The sequence below is a fragment of the Narcine bancroftii genome, chromosome 3, assembly GCF_036971445.1.
Source record: "Narcine bancroftii isolate sNarBan1 chromosome 3, sNarBan1.hap1, whole genome shotgun sequence".
Taxonomy (NCBI): Eukaryota; Metazoa; Chordata; class Chondrichthyes; order Torpediniformes; family Narcinidae; genus Narcine; species Narcine bancroftii.
The window spans coordinates 146,963,762-146,977,503 of NC_091471.1; positions in this window are offsets into that span (position 1 = coordinate 146,963,762).

Consider the following 13,742-nt stretch of genomic DNA (forward strand, 5'->3'; position numbering starts at 1 on the left):
ATCACTTGATGGTCCTCATTCTCTAGAATGAGTTTAAGAACAGCTCTGTCCTCCTAATTTCTGCAAATGATTAGGTGGCCTTTGTTACAACCGCATCAAAGTGATTCCAAAATTTCACCAAATATACCCATTGCCTTATGATATCTGTAGCCAGTGTTTGGACAGAACTGATGTTAATTTGATTGTTCCTGTAGTCAATTTTGACTTGTAGCACTTTCCACTGAACCTCATACATGGACAGTAATAAAAATATGAGGTATGAGATATGTCCTGTAGCCGACTTTATTGAGGCTGGAAATGCTCCTTTTATACACTTGGAATTCCTGCTGTTTAGTTGATTGGCTGACATCAGCTGCATGAATAACAAAAACGGGATTCCCTAGCCTGGTGTTGCTCTGTTAGCTGGGCAGCCTGGCCAGTGCCATTTTAGGGGTGCTGGTGTTGTACTGCCCCAGCTTCCAACCACGCTGGTTTGTTATACTAGGGATCGTGTTAGTGAGTTGTACTGCTAATTATTACCGCACATTGTGCCGGCCCGATTTCTGCAGTTGTGGGCTGCCCGTATAACCTCCCCCAGAAATGGTGCTACAGTTCATCGTATCCATGAATGCAGTCCCCAATGGCTTTGGCGGTCTGCTTCTGCATCAAGGTGCTGGGGTCTCTACGAATTATGTCGGGTCTGTGTATGCTAGCTTGAGCCTGTCTGCAGTGATGTCCAGTTCAAAGGTGGCCCCATTGTGCCGGATGACTCAGAAGGGACCTTTGTAGGGCTTCCGTAGCAGTGGACAGTGTGACCCTCTGTGCACGAACACGCACTCACAGTCTTTGAGGTCTTTGGGGATGTTGAACTTGGCTTGCTCATTTCTGGAGGGTGGGGTCGGAGCCAAGTTACCAACCTTTTCACTCAGCCTGTCGAGGAAGGTAGTTGTATCCTCCTGTTGACCTCTGACTAGTGGGACAAAATTACCGAGGACCATGAGTGGAGTTCCATAGGCGAACTCAGTGGAGGATGTGTGGAGGTCTTCTTTTGGTGCTGTACGAATGCCCAGCAGTGCCAACGGCAGTTCATCCACCCAGTTGGAGCCCTTGAGTCTGGTCATAAGGGTGGCCTTGATGTGCCTGTGGAAGCGCTCCACCATCCTGTTGGACTGTGGGCGTAATGCTATCATGTGGTGTAGCTGAGCACCTCACAGGTTGGCAATATCGGTCCACAAGCTGGAGGTAAATTATGCACCTCTGTTGAAGGTTATGTGGTATGGTAGCCTGAACCTTGCTACCCAGGATGAGACAAGTGCCTTGGCACAGGACCTGGTAGATGTGTCAACCCAGGGGGATTGCTTTGGCCACCGGGTGAAACCCGGTGAGACTGGTAAGGGTCCCACAATGTCCACGTTGGCTTGAACCTTGGTGTGCTGTTGTATCTTGGCTGTTTGGCACTGCGTGCACATCTTGCCCCACCCACTGACTTGTTTCCGCAACCCATGCCACACGTACTTGCTGGCCACCAACTGCACCATAGTCCTGATCGATGGATGGGCCAGCCTGTGGATGGAGTCGAAAACTTGTCGCCTCCATGCCATTGGGACGACAGGTAGAACCTGTTCGGTGGCCAGGTTGCACAGGAGGATAGTTTTACCTGTGCCAACTGGGATGTCCTGAAGCTGCAGCCCTGTTACGGCAGTCCTGTACTGAGGTATCTTGTCATCCTGCTGCTGTGTCTCTGCCAGTGCCATGAAGTCCAGTCCATTGACCAGAGAGTGGATGCTCTGTCGCGACAAGGCATCCGCAACCACGTTGTCTTTTCCGGAGACGTGCATTATGTCGAAGGTGTATACTCCGAGACACAAGACAAGTGTCTCTGCTGGTGGGCTGACCAGGGGTCAGAGATCTTAGCCGGGGCAAATGTCAATGGCTTGTGGTCTGTGAAAGCCCTTCTCTCTAGGAAGTACCGGAAGTGGCAGATGGCTAATACTGCGCCAGTAGCTCTCTGTCAAAATCACTGTACTTTAACTCAGGGGGCTGCAGATGTTTGCTGAAGAAAGCTAGCGGATGCCAACTTCCTTTTATCAGCTGCTCTGAAACTCCACCAATCACTGTTCCTGAAGCAACAACCATAAGGGCTGTGGGTGCATTTGGCCTGGGGTGGGCAAGAGCGCAGCATTAGCCAAGGCTTCTTTATCTTCCACAAATGTTCATAGGGAGTCATCGTCCCAGGTCAAGTCCTTCACCTTGCCGGTCATCAGGGTGAAAAGTGGGCACATCACTCGAGCAGCTGCAGGGATGAACCTGTGATAAAAGTTGATCATCCCCACGAACTCCTGTAGTTGTTTGGTTGTACTGGGCTTCGGGAAGTTGCGGATAGCCTCCACCTTGCCGGGTAGTGGCGTTGCCCCGTCTTTGGTAATCCTGTAGCCCAGAAAGTGCTCAGTCCAAACTGGCATTTGGCCAGGTTGATAGCAAGGCTGAACTCACGTAGGCGATTGTAGAGGTTTTGGAGGTGTTGTAGATGTCCCTGTGGTGTTCTGCTCACCACCAGGATGTCATCTAAGTAGACAAAGGTGCTGTCCAGGTCTCAGCCCACCGTGTCCATCAGTCGCTGGAACGTCTGTGCCACATTTTTGAGCCCAAATGGCATTTTCAGGAATTCAAACAGCCCAAATGAAGTGATGATAGCCGTTTTGGGGATGTCGTGCGGGTGCATCGCGATTTGGTGGTATCCTCGAACCAGATCCACTTTGGAGAGAAGATCATCACTCCGTGCAAGTTTGCTGCAAAGTCCTGGATATGCAGCATAGGGTAATGAACAGGAGTGGTGTCCTCATTGAGCCAGCGGTAGTTGCTACATTGTTTCCATCCCCCAGATGATTTAGGCACCATGTGCAGGGGAGAAGTCCATTGACTGTCCGACCACCGAATAATGCCTAACTCCTTGAGCTTGCAAGAACTCCTCCTTGTCTAGTCTGAGCATCTCCAGGGGAAGTTGTCTCGCCCTTGTGTGGAGCAGTGGACCCTTGGTAAGGATGTGATGCCTGACGCCGTGTCGGGACACCTCCACCATGAACTAAGGGGAAAGCATTGCTAGGAACTCAGCCAGCACATTGAAGAACTCATTGTCTGAGCTGTGGGCAGAGTCTAGGTGCAGTGCCGGGAGTCTGGCGCCCCTCAGTGTGAAGTTTTGGAAGGACTCTGTGTGTACAAGTCTCTTGCCCTTAAGGTCCACTAGGAGGTTGTGGGCCCACAGGAAGTCCACTCCATGGAGTGGTTGTTCCACAGTGGCCAATGTGAACTCCCTTGAGAAGTGACCACCTCTGAACTGCAGCTCGGCCCTACACATGCCAAAGGTCTGTATGCTGCTGTTGTTGGCAGCCCTCAACATGTGGCCTGCTTGGCTGCATCTAGTATCCAAACCTGTCGGGGTAATCACACTGACTTCCGCTCCTCTATCCACTAAGAAGCATCTTCCGGACAGGCAGTCCCATACATACAGGAGGCTCCCTCGATGGCCAGCCGCCGTGACCATCAGCGATGGCTGGCCTTGTCGTTTCCCTGAAACTCACAGGGCGACCAGCATCGGCGATCTCGGAGCCCCATCTTTGGTGGTTGAAGCATCATCTCTCCTTGGATCGTCCCTGTCTCTTCCCTACTGCTCCTTTCCAGGACCTGCCTTGGTCTAGTTGCAAGACTTCTTGATGAGCCCCACAGGAGCTGAGCACTTCTGTTTCTGCTTCCACAGAATGTCTGCCCATGCTGCAACTTTCCGGAGGGGGGGGCGTCACTGAAATCCGCGTCAGCCAGGTGCAGTTGGATGTCCTCGGGCAGCTGGTCCAGGAATGCCTCCTCGAAGATGATGCCAGGTTCGTGGTCTCCCAGGAGGGTCAGCATCTCGTTCATGAATACTGATGGGGATCTGTCCCCTAGCCCATCCAGGTGGAGCAGCCATGCCCCTCTCTCTCACCACAAGAGTCCAAAGGTCTCGGTCAATAGCTCTTTGAAGGCAGTGCCTTCCGATGGCGGCTGTGGTTGAAGTTGGCCACTCTGTCTGCAGTCTCTGGATCCAGGGTGCTGACCACGTGGTAGTACCTTGTGGTCTCAGAAGTGATGCCCCGAATCTGGAACTGAGCCTCAGCCTGGTCGAACCACATGCCAGGTCGAACTGTCCAGAAGATCGGAATTTTGGGGCCGACTGTGCTGATTGCTTCTTTGTTATCCATCACTTGGTTTAGATTCCATCTAAACCATTGGGGTCACCAATTGTAGCCGACGGCTACAAAGAAACACACACACACACGCAGTGTGGGAGGTTAAGCTCTGAGATTTATTGAGGCTGGAAATACTCCTTTTATACAGTTGGATTTCCTGCCATTTGGTTGATTGGCTGATAGCGGCTGCACGAATAACAAAAATGGAATTCCCGCCCACGAGAACATTCTTGCATATGAATACCCTTCTTCTCCATTCTGGTGTTGCTCTATTAGCTGGGCAGCCTGGTCTTATATTGCTCGAGCTTCTAACCGCACTGGTTCGCTATGCTCAGGGTCGTATTAATGAGTTATGCCACTGTTTATTACCACACATTGTGCCTGCTTGATCTCCATGGTTGTGGCCCGGCCCACTGTTTTCTTTTTATCAATTTTTATTTGGATTAATTTGACAGATATGTATTTTAACATGGTTATCATAGATTAATTCAATAACTTATTTTTCATGTGGATTAAGGAACTGTCTAATGTAGTTCTTTTTTTTTAGTTGCATGTATTTGAGATGACTTGTTATGTGTTTTCCTTAAAATTTTGTATACATGTTTATATGTTAAACTCAATAAAATTATTTAAAAGATAAAGAGATATGTCCACTGGGCTATGTGATCCCACCACTAAACATATATTCCCCTCTCCTCCTCTCCCCACCTTCTACAGGGACTGCTCATCCACTCCTCCCTCATCCCCTTAATACCTACCCCTGTAACTGCAGGAGATGCTCCACTTGCGTCCATCCTCACCACCATTCAGAGCCCAAAACAGCCCTTCCAAGTGAAGCAATATTTCACTTGTGAATCTGCAGGGGACATCTTCTGCATCTGGTGCTCCTGTTGTGGCCTCCTCTACATCGGAGAGACTGGACTGACTGGGAGATCGCTTTGTTGAGCACTTCGGCTCTGTCCAGCACAATAGTGTGGATCTTACAGTGGCCAGCCATTTCAATTCTCCATCCCACTCCCTTGCTGACATGTCTGTCCATGGTCTCGTGCACTGCCAGACTGAGATGACCTGCAAATTGGAGGAAAAGCAACTCATGTTCTGACTGGACAGCCTTCAACCAGATGACATTAATATTGACTTCCGTCGCCTTCTCCCAGCTCTGTCTCTCCCTTTTTCCTGTCTCCCTTGCACAGACATAATAAATTCTCACGTTCAATTAACACCTTTTTTTCGTCTGGATTTCTTCACCAGCCAGGATTGTCTGATTCCTGAGGTTTCCTTCTGCTTATTCCTTGAAGAAGGGCTCAGACCCAAAACGTCGGCAATATATTTTTGTCAAATGTTATGGACGCTGAAAGACCGGCTGAGTTCCTCCAGCATTTTGGTGTGCTTTCACCACAGTCACAGACTCTGACGTTTCAGACAGTAATCCAGAAAATAGTTAAATGTTTCAACAGAGGATATGAATAAACACTTGTGTTAAAAAGGAACATGCACTCAAAAAAAAACAGAGATGTCTGCTCATCAGGTCTGCTGAAAAATCATAAGGGCAGAAAATCAATGTCAGTAAAATACTTTAAACATAACTCTTCTCCATCATTAATTTTGTGGCTGATCAGCCAAACAAAATATGGCATTTCAATGGAAAAGTTGTTCACTGATAACAGAGTAGAATGATGCTCTTAGACCATGCAGCACTGATTGTTTAAGATTTGGCTGATAGCCATATCCTCACTGCCCTTATTCCTCCGAGACTTCTCTTTCATAGCAAGAGGAAAAGATAAAAGAAACATAGCAGTGTATAGAGTATACCACAAAGTCAAAAGGAGTTGGAATGAAGTGGGAGGAAGAAGTTGATCAAAAAGCAATGATTAGCTTGTGCAAAATTAAAGTTTAAAAAGATGATAGATTGCAACAGGTCAGATAAAATAAAGCTTCTCACAGAACTGAGGTCCACTGAAAGGATGACTGATTGCCAGAAGTAAGGCACTACTTGAATGACAATGGAAAGCCAGGAATAAGAAACGGCAAATGCTATATTTGGTACATAGAAGTAGGAAGAGAGCAAAGTTTCCAGGAGTACTGAACATTAGGTGCCATAGGTGACACAAGGGACTGCAGATGCTGAAATCTGGACCAAAAATCAAACTGTGAATATCAGAACAAAAATATAAGTGAAGGATGGAGGAAGGTAAAGGTAGTTGGTAACAAAAGGAGTATATGTGGAGGACAGCCTCTCAAGTGCACATATTTTAATGCAAGCAGCTTTGTAAATAAGGAAAACAAGTAACTGTAGAGTTTGTTTTCTGTCCTGGGAACCTAACAAAATTAAGGCATGGCTGGCCGCATGGAGATATGATATTATGGCCATCAGTAAAACTTGGTTGCAGGAAGGGTATGTTTGGCAGTTAAATATTCCAGGATTCCATTGTTTCAGGCATGATAGAACTGGGGGGATTAAAGGTGGAGAACTTGCATTGCTTATTTAGAGAGAATGTTACAGCAGCGCTGCGGCAGGATGGTTTGGTTGGATCGTCCAGAGACACTATTTGGGTAGAATTGAGGAATGACAGTCGCATGAATACATTAATGGGAGCATATTATAGACCACCAAATGGGTTGAGTAAATTAGAGGAGCAAATTTGTAAGGAGATTGCGTATATATGTAATAAACACAAGGTGTAGGTGTGGAAGATTTCAACTTTCTGAACATTAATTGAGAAACCTACACAGTAAGAGGGCTGGATGGGGTAGAGTTTGTTAAGTGTGTTCAGGAAAGTTTTCTTAATCCATACGTAGAAGAACCGACTCGAGAGGGGACAGTATTGGATCTCCTATTCGGGAACGAGATAGGTCAGGTGACAGAGGTTTGTGTTGGGGAACACTTTTGGTCTAGTGATCACAATACTATTAGTTTTAGGCTGGTGATAGAAAAGAATAGAGGTGGCCAAAGGTTGAGAATCTTGATTGGAAGAAATCAAATTTTGAAGGGATGAGAAAAGATTTGGAGGGTATGATATGTTGGTATGTCCCCGTGAGGATTAAAGGAAACGTTAGAAACCGTAGGGAGCCTTTGTTTTCAAAAGATATTGGGATCTTGGTTCGGAGAAAGAGGGGCGTATACAACAAATATAAACAGCAAGAAATGGATGAACTGCTTGAGGAATATAAGAAGTGTAAAAAAAAACTTAAGAAGGAAATTAGAAAGGCTAAAAGGAGATAGGAAGCTGTTTTGGCAGGAAAAATAAAAACAAATCCAAAGGTTTTCTCTAGGTACATTATAAGTAAAAGAATAGTGAGGGATAGAATTGGACTCCTTGAAGATGGGGCGGGGTGGGGTGGGGGGGTGGTAGTAGGCTCTGTGAGAAGCCAGAGGAGATAGGTGAATTTTTTAATGATTTATTTTCTCAGTATTCACTAAGGAAAATAATATTGAGCCAGATGAAGTGAAGAAATATTGTAGGGAGCTCATGGATAATATAAGAATTAATGAGGAGGTAGTGTTGGCTATATTGAAAAAGATCAAGGAGGATGAATCTTCAGGTCCTGACAAAATATTCCCTTGGACCCTGAGTGAGGTTAGTGAACAAATAGTGGGGGTGTTGACAGAAATATTTAAAATGTCACTGGCCTTGGGGGAAGTGCCGGAGGATTGGAGGGTGGCTCATGCTGTTCCGCTGTTCAAAATAAGGATCCAAAAGTAAACCTGGTAATTATAGGCCTGTAAGTTTGAGTGACATTAGTGGTGGGTAAATTAATGGAAAGTGTTCTTAGGCATGGTATATACAACTATTTGGAAAGACAGAAATTGATTTAGAGTAGTCAGCAGGTTTTGTACGTGGTAGATCATGTCTAACAAATCTTATAGAGTTTTTCGAGAAGGTTACTAAAAAGGTTGATGAGGGGAAGGCTGTGGATGTTGTCTATTTGGACTGTAGTAAGGCTTTTGATAAGATTCACCAGAAGAGGTTAGTAAGGAAGGTGAAAGCATTAGGTATTAATGATGAAGTAGTGAAATGGGTTCAACAATGGTTGGATGGGAGATGCCAAAGAGTAGTGGTGGAAAATTATTTGTCGAATTGGAGGTCGATGACGAGTGGAGTGCCTCAGAGTTCGGTACTGGGTTCACTGTTGTTTGTCATATATATTAACGATCTAGATGATAGGGTGGCAAATTGGATTTTTAAATTTGCAGATGATACAAAGTTTGGTGGTGTTGTGGACAGTAAGGAAGATTAGCAAAGCTTACAGGGTAATATAGGACAGTTAGAAGAGTGGGCTGAAAGATGGCAGATGGAGTTTAATACTGATAAATGTGAGGTGCTACATTTTGGTAGGACTAATTCTTTTCTTAGGCTTGGCTTTGTGGACGAAGATTTATGGAGGGGGTAAAAGTCCACGTCAGCAGCAGGCTCGTTTGTGGCTGACAAGTCCGATGCGGGACAGGCAGACACGGTTGTAGCGGCTGCAGGGGAAAATTGGTTGGTTGGGGTTGGGTGTTGGGTTTTTCCTCCTTTGCCTTTTGTCAGTGAGGTGGGCTCTGCGGTCTTCTTCAAAGGAGGTTGCTGCCCACCAAACTGTGAGGCGCCAAGATGCACGGTTTGAGGCGAGATCAGCCCACTGACGGTGGTCAATGTGGCAGGCACCAAGAGATTTCTTTAGGCAGTCCTTGTACCTTTTCTTTGGTGCACCTCTGTCACGGTGGCCAGTGGAGAGCTCGCCATATAACACGATCTCGGGAAGGCGATGGTCCTCTATTCTGGAGACGTGACCCACCCAGCGCAGCTGGATCTTCAGCAGCGTGGACTCGATGCTGTCGACCTCTGCCATCTCGAGTACTTCGACGTTAGGGATGAAAGCGCTCCAATGGATGTTGAGGATGGAGTGGAGACAACGCTGGTGGAAGCGTTCTAGGAGCCGTAGGTGATGCCTGTAGAGGACCCATGATTCGGAGCCGAACAGGAGTGTGGGTATGACAACGGCTCTGTATACGCTTATCTTTGTGAGGTTTTTCAGTTGGTTGTTTTTCCAGACTCTTTTGGGTAGTCTTCCAAAGGTGCTATTTGCCTTGGCCAGTCTGTTGTCTATCTCATTGTCGATCCTTGCATCTGATGAAATGGTGCAGCCGAGATAGGTAAACTGGTTGACCGTTTTGAGTTTTGTGTGCCCGATGGAGATGTTGGGGGGCTGGTAGTCATGGTGGGGAGCTGGCTGATGGAGGACCTCAGTTTTCTTCAGGCTGACTTCCAGGCCAAACATTTTGGCAGTTTCCGCAAAGCAGGACGTCAAGCGCTGAAGTGCTGGCTCTGAATGGGCAACTAAAGCGACATCGTCTGCAAAGAGTAGTTCACGGACAAGTTTCTCTTGTGTCTTGGTGTGAGCTTGCAGGCGCCTCAGATTGAAGAGACTGCCATCCGTGCGGTACCGGATGTAAACAACGTCTTCACTGTTGAGGTCTTTCATGGCTTGGTTCAGCATCATGCTGAAGAAGATTGAAAAGAGGGTTGGTGCGAGAACACAGCCTTGCTTCATGCCATTGTTAATGGAGAAGGGTTCAGAGAGCTCATTGCTGTATCTGACCCGACCTTGTTGGTTTTCGTGCAGTTGGATAATCATGTTGAGGAACTTTGGGGACATCCGATGCGCTCTAGTATTTGCCAAAGCCCTTTCCTGCTCACGGTGTCGAAGGCTTTGGTGAGGTCAACAAAGGTGATGTAGAGTCCTTTGTTTTGTTTTCTGCACTTTTCTTGGAGCTGTCTGAGGGCAAAGACCATGTCAGTAGTTCCTCTGTTTGCGCGAAAGCCGCACTGTGATTCTGGGAGAATATTCTCGGCGACACTAGGTATTATTCTATTTAGTAGAATCCTAGTGAAGATTTTGCCTGCAATGGAGAGCAGCGTGATTCCCCTGTAGTTTGAGCAGTTTGAGGACTAATTAAAATACAAATTAAATGGTGGACAATTGAGGAGTATAGAAAAAAAGGGATTTAGGAGTCATGGTACATAATTTTCTGAAAGTTGAATCACATGTGGATAGGTTGGTGAAGAAGGCATTTAGTATGTTGGCTTTCATAAATCAGAGTATAGAATACAGGAGTTGGAATGTTATGTTGAAATTATATAAGGCATTGGTGAGGGAAAATTTGGAATATTGTGTGAAGTTTTGGTCACCGAATTACGGGAAGGACATAAACAGTACAGAGAGAGTGCAGACGAGAATTAGGAGAATGTTGCCTTGGTTCAAGGTTTGAGTTACAGGGAAAGGTTGAGCAGACTGGGATTTTATTCTTTGGAGCGTAGAAGGTTGAGGGGTGATTTTATAGTTTTCAAAATTAAAAGGGGGACAGATAGAGTCAATGTCGATAGGATTTTTCCACTGAGAGTGGGGGAGATTCAAACAAGAGTGCATGGATTGAGAGTCAAAGGGAAAAAGTTTAAGGCAAACATAAGGGGAAATTTCTTCACACAATAGGATATGTGGGTATGGAATGAACTTCTGGCAGTGGTGGTAGAAGCGAAATCAATGTTAATATTCTAGGAAGCGTTGTATAGGTATATGGATGGGAGAAGTGTGGAGGGTTATGGGCCAAATGCGGATCAGGAGTACTCGGTGGGAGAAGAGGTTCGACTTGGGCGAAACTGAACTGTTTCTGTGCTGTAAATGGTTATATGGTTATATGGTTAACATTTCAGGTCAAAACATTGCATGAGTCCTGAGGCTCATGCAAGTCTCATTCTGAAATGCCAACAAATCCTTTGGCTCTGCAGATGCTGTTTTACCCCCTGAGGTCCTCCACCATTGAGAATCAGAGATTTGTACAACATAGAAATGGTCAGTGAGGCCATCATACCCATCCAGGCTTTTGAAAATATTCTCCATGTTCTTATTATGAAAAATTTTGATCTTTAATTACATCCAATCATTTTTTAAAAAATACCAATATGTTAATAGTAACAAGAGGACATTCCAAAGAGGGAAAATAGAGGAAAAACTAGTATATTTAAATATTTACCATATTATATTAGACATTGACAAGTAACATATTGCAAAAAGGTGCTTTGCAAAATTGGGTAAAATATTTTGGGGGTAATTTTAACATACTATTATTCTATAAAGGTCTATGCCAGAAGAAAGAGTGCATTGACATATGTTAGTGAAATCTGAAAGTCTGCAGATGGTGTGATTTTAGTAAAAATACACCAAGATGCTGGAGGAACTCAGCCAGTGTTTTCAGCATCTTTAGGAGACAAAGATATATGGCCGATGTTTCAGGAATGACCCCTTCTTCAAGGAATAAGCAGAATAAACCAGAAGCTGGAAATCTTAGAAAGTCTTAGAATTCAAACAATGGGGGAGGAATCCAAACCAACAAAAGGTTTTTAATTGGCATCACAAGCTCTACATCACTTCAATGGCCTCCAGATCCCTGAACTTGATCGCCTCATGTTTACCATGGATATCCAATCCCTATACACTTCTATCACCCATACTGAAGGCCTCAAAGCCCTTTGTTTCTTTCTGGACAGTAGAGCCAACCAGTCTACCAACACTATCACTCTCTTCTGGCTAGCAGAACTTGTCCTTAACCTCAATAATTTCTCCTTTGACTAATCCCACTTCCTCCATGTTAAAGGGGTAGCCATGGGTATCTGCATGGGCCCCACCTGTGCCTACCATTTTGTTGGCTACATGGAGCAATCCATGCTCAAAGTCTACACAGGCAAGTCCCCTCAACTCTTCCTTTGCTACATCGATGACTAATTTGGTGCTGCCTCGTGTTTTAATTGACATATGTTATCATGTGTAATGTCCTGTGCTTCCAAAATGATTATTTGTTAATTAAACATAGTCATTGGATTATATGTGCTAATCTTCCAACAATGGTTCCCATCGAGACACATTTAGCATACTTATTTGAATCCCATCTTTCCATAACCTCTACAAATCCATGTGTGACATTCAGAATGAGTGTAGAAAGGCAGAGGGGCTTGAACACAATCAATAATTTTGTTCTGAATGTGTTTATTCAGTTTGTGCATTTTCAACAAATGATTAAGGAAAAACTGGACCAGAAAAATCTAGTTAATATAAAGTGACACAGGCTATGGGTAGTCACAAACTATTTAAAGCATAACGGCTGACTTATAAAAATTCTTCCAGTGTCTTGTCTCAAATACTAATTTATATTTATCAATTCATCTGTACAGTAAAAATTATTTTCTTAAAATATGTTTCTCTTCTTTCTGATCAGGGTCATTTCTGGCTTCAGACAGCGAGAAGATAAGTTTTCCAGAAATTTCCTCTGTGCTGCAACCAATGCTTTATTCACCTTGCCCGCACCCATTTTGTAAAACTGCACTGCACATTCATAATGTTCATGATGCAATTAATATTGTTGGGAATCTATTGCACTTTTTTAAATGATTTGTAGTTAATTTGATTATGAATGGTGGGCATGACTTGCATCTCCTTGACTCCTGATTACATGGCTTCTTACATTAGGATGTTAATAGTAACTAGTCCAATACACACTTTTTGCCCTCAGGTATCTTGACCAAGTGGCCTTCCCAATGAGTTATGGTGAACATTGATATGCCTTTTTATCATGCAACTTTCATGCACAATCACAACCTCACTGGCATTGCCACTTTAAACTTGCATTTTGCAGCACCTGTCAATCAACAATAATGAAGACTCTGGTTGTCTATCCCTTTCCTGACATCGTAAATCTTGAGGCCAACAATATAATTCTCATTGCTATTTTAAATAATTACTTTATAAAGTGCACGTTGAAAGTTTCCTTTTACAACTGCACAATTAATAGAGTGAGAGCATATTTTAATTTTGCTTCTGGGTAACATTTGCAGCACGAAGGTGAATATGTCTCACTGACATCAATATAAAGTCTACTGTCCCAAAAAATCTCCAGTTCCCTCAAGTATCATCCCCTATAAGTATGCTAAGTGAATACTGAAAGGACCAGGAATGACGCCAATATCTGGGAGCCACTCTCACTTCTATTTTCTATGTTCTTGGCTGAAGAGGCCGCACTCACCTGGGCTCCAAGCATGGACCTCAAGCTGGATAGCTCTTGAATAAATTTGAATAAATTCCCAATGAATTCAGATGCAATAGAAATATTAATTTTGTTAGGTTCTCAGCACAGAAAACAAACTCTACAGCTACTTGTTTGCTGATGAGCCTGGTATCAACCACATTAAAAATGAGAGAAAGAAAGAACCAGACATAAATTTATATACAGTAAAACTCTCGGTATCAGGCCCCAATGGATGCTGGATAAGTGACCCTGCGAGAGGGTGGCAATTTTAATTTTTTGTATTTTTTTTTTAACCGATTTATTTCCACAATATATTTTTTTTGCCCGTTGTTTGAGCTGCTGGTTGTTTGAATTCCAGGTAAAGGGGATTTTACTGTACAGCTCTTCACCAACTCAGAATATCTAAAGGCAGAGTTCAGTGAACGGTGTATTTCATTGACGTATAGTCGCATGCTACACGAAAGAACGACACACTCCTTTATTAG